At 38.9% G+C, this 3,573-nt stretch overlaps 1 pseudogene; it reads left to right on the top strand.

The window, feature by feature from the left end:
* Window positions 1-248: 248 nt before the first annotated feature.
* Window positions 249-3,353, top strand: LOC143386048 (thyroid receptor-interacting protein 11 pseudogene; annotated as a pseudogene).
* The last annotated feature ends 220 nt before the right edge of the window (window positions 3,354-3,573 follow it).

Here is a 3,573-nt window from a genome sequence, read left to right as displayed (position 1 = left end):
AAAGTCCAGGGAGGGAGCAGAGGCCCCGCAGGGGTGATTGAGACCCTGGTGGCAAGTTCCTGGTCAAAGCCGAGGCCAGACCTCTGTTTAAGGCAGAGCACCAAGGGTGGCAGGAACCCTGCACTGCCCGGAATTCTGAATGCTTTGGTCATAATTGACCCCAGCAACGCTCCAGGACATTCAACTGGAAGGTGGATGGCCATAGAGTGGTTTTTGGAGCAGAGCTGAGGGCTCTTGAAGCTCTAGCAATGTCTTCGTGGTTTAGAGGCCTAGGTTTCAGCTTGGGCCAGTCCTTGGGTCAGGAGGGAGGCAGCTTGGCTTCCCCCACTGGCCAAGTCTCCAGCTGCACTATAGATATACCTGTGGAGGTCTCCAAAGCTGTGGAAGCCGGTTCACTTCGTTGTCGGAGAAAGAAAATTGAAGCTACAGAATCAAGGTTGACATCTGAGAATACAACACTTAAAAAGTATTGTACTGATCTGGAAAAAAATGATGAAGCATCACAGTTTAAAATAAACCTTCAATCTACAAGTTACCAAAATCAGCTGCAACAGAAACAGGTAGAAATCAGCCATCTTCAAGCAAGCCAGATGGCACTACAGGAGCAGTTGTTGAGCCTGCATTCAGCTGCTCAATCAGTACCTTCAGGAGTGGGTGGTGTACCAGCAACCAAAGCACCTTGTTCATTCGGTTATGGACTCAGTGAAATCTGCAACCTACAACATACTATTAAGGTCCTGGAACAAAACCGAAGTCAGGACATGGATCATCACCAACATGAAATGTCCGTTTTGCAGAATGCACATCAACAAAAATTGGCGGAGTTAAATCACCAGCATCAACAGGAGTCAAATGACTATGAAAGACGGATTGCAGAACTTGAAAAGCTGTTACACCAAGGTGACTCAAGAGTTACAGTAACTGATGAGTCTCATGTCTGGGAGATGAAAAACATGATTCAGGTTCTACAAAGTGAAAAACTAGAGTCCATAAAAAGAATCAAAGAACTTGAGGATACAATCAAAGACATAAAGAAAAAATTATCTTCTGCAGAACATGACAGAGATGTCCTGAAGGGAGAAAAAGAGCAGCTCAGTGTGGAAAAGCAACAAATATTTGAAGAGTGTGAAAACTTAAAACTGGAATGCAGTAAATTGCAGCCTTCTGTGATGGAGGAGAGTGATCCTGTGGCAGAAAAGGGAACAATTCCTCCACAGAGTTCATCAGTGGGAGAAGTGTTCAGACTACAACAAGCCCTGTCTGATGCTCATAATGAAAGAATGAAAGTGAGTAGTTTAAGGCAGGATACCAGTCTTGCTGAAGACAATCTGAAACTTCAAATGCATGTCCAAGTTTTAGAAAAAGAGAAGTCATTATTGAGTCAAGAAAAGGAAGAACTTCAGATATCACTTTCCAAACTTAGTTGGGAATGTGAAGTCATTAAAAGTAAGTCTTCAAAAGACATGAATTTAAATGTACAAATACATGAGTTAACACTGAACTTGGAGGCTAAGGAGCAAGAACTGAATGAGAAAATTAATGAAAAGGAAATGCTGATAGCTCAGTTAGAAGAACTGGACAATGAGCACCAGGAAGATACAAAGCACATGAATTTGATAATAGACAAGCTATCAAAACAGCAAAATGAAGGAGATGGTCTAATCAAGAAGTTGAAACAAGATCTAGAGGATGAAAAAGAGAGAGTTCATCAACTTGAGGAGGATAATATAGACATAACTAAAGAGTTGCATGCACAGAAAGAAAAGTTAACTGAGAGTGCACTGAGCCTCCGTGATTTGCATTTAACCAAGCAGAAGCTTGAAGATAAAGTCAAAGATTTAGTAGGTCAGCTAAGTCAGTCACAAAAAAGTAGTTTAAACGTCCAGCAGGAAAACCTGGAACTCAAGGAACACATTAGCCAAAAGGAGGAGGAATTATATCGAGTTCGGAACAAGTTAAGACATGCTGTTAACGAAGACTCTAACAGAAATTTTAAGGATGACTTGCTTAAAGAAAGGGAAGTCGAAATTACAAACTTGAAGCAAAATCTTGCTGAAGTAGAACAGCTCAATGAAAATTTAAAAAAAGTTGCTCTTGATTTCAAAATGGAAAATGACAAGTTGATTTCAGCATGTGAAGATGTAAGGCATCAGTTGGAAGAATGTATTGCTGGTAACAACAAAATTTCTCTAGAAAAAGACACTATTATGGAGACGCTGAAAAGAGAGAAAGAACAGATACAAGTAGAACTGTGTCAGGCCAAGAAGAGACTGTTGGAAGAAGCAAACAGTTACAGGCAGACTATTCAGGAACTCTCAAATGTATGTAATTGGAATACCTCTGCCTTACAGCTGGAACAGGAGCATGTAGTGCAACTCAGTCAAGAGAAAGATTTTGAAATAGCAGGACTCAAAAAGAATATTGAGGAAATGGCTACTGATCAAAAAGAAACTAAGGAAATGTTGGCATCTCGTTTAGAAGAACAGAAGCAATTGATGCATCTTATAAATGAGAAAGAAGTTTTTATTGACCAACTCAAACAAGAAAATTCAGCACTGCAAAAGGATTTAGATAAGTGTTCTCAGGCCTTAAAACAAAATGAAACTTTAAGGCAGACCATAGAGGCAAAAGACAGAAGTCTCAGCTCCATGAAAGAAGAAAACATTCATCTGCAAGAAGAATTGGAAAGAATTAGGGAACAGCAGAATCCAGTTGTAGCTGTGGCTGAGCCTAAAACCCTTGATAGTATCACAGAACTAGAATCTGAGGTATCTCAACTGAATATCATCAAGAATCATCTGGAAGAGGAAGTTACACATCATCACAAGGTCATTGAAGATCAAAACCAGAGTCACATGCAACTACTTCAGTCACTACAGGAGCAGAAGGAGGAAATGGATAAATTTAAATACAAGTATGAGCAGATGAAGGTTGCACATACCCAACTGCTTTTTCAAAAAGACAAGGAAATTCAGAATTTGCAGAAAACCATTGAACAAATAAAAGCCCAGGGGCATAAAGAGAGACAGGACATTCAAACAGAGTATGCTGATAGTTTTCAAGAAAGAAAAGTGAAATGCCTTAATACAGAAAATGGGAGTGAAAACCATGCCATATGTAAAGCCAAAATGGAAAATTTTGTGAAAAGAGTCAAAGAACGAGTACTTGAGATTAAACTTCAGAATTCAAAGAATATGTCTTTAACCAAACAGATAGATCAGCTGTCTAAAGAGGAGGTTGAGAAACTCACTCAAATTATCCAACAGAAAGACATGGAGAGAGGAGCTCTTCATTCTAGAATGCCCCTTGAGAACAGCCCCAGAGTTATACTAAAGGACATTTTAAGGCAATAGATAATTATCAAGCCAGAGATAATTTAGAACTTTACAGAATCCATAAACACAAGGTACTTTTTCCTTTTGGGAAAAAGTCATATATTTGTAGAAAAAAGGTAAAGAAGAAAAACCTGATATATAGAGCTACCAAGTTTTTTTGTTTTATTTTTTTTGTTGTTTTTTTTTTTGTTTGTTTTTTGATGTAGCACTTAAAATTATTGTTTGATTCTTTGTTTGC

The sequence above is a fragment of the Callospermophilus lateralis genome, chromosome 12 (assembly GCF_048772815.1).
Source record: "Callospermophilus lateralis isolate mCalLat2 chromosome 12, mCalLat2.hap1, whole genome shotgun sequence".
NCBI lineage: Eukaryota > Metazoa > Chordata > Mammalia > Rodentia > Sciuridae > Callospermophilus > Callospermophilus lateralis.
Note: the sequence above shows the minus strand (reverse complement) of the source record. Positions and strands in the feature narration are given on the sequence as shown.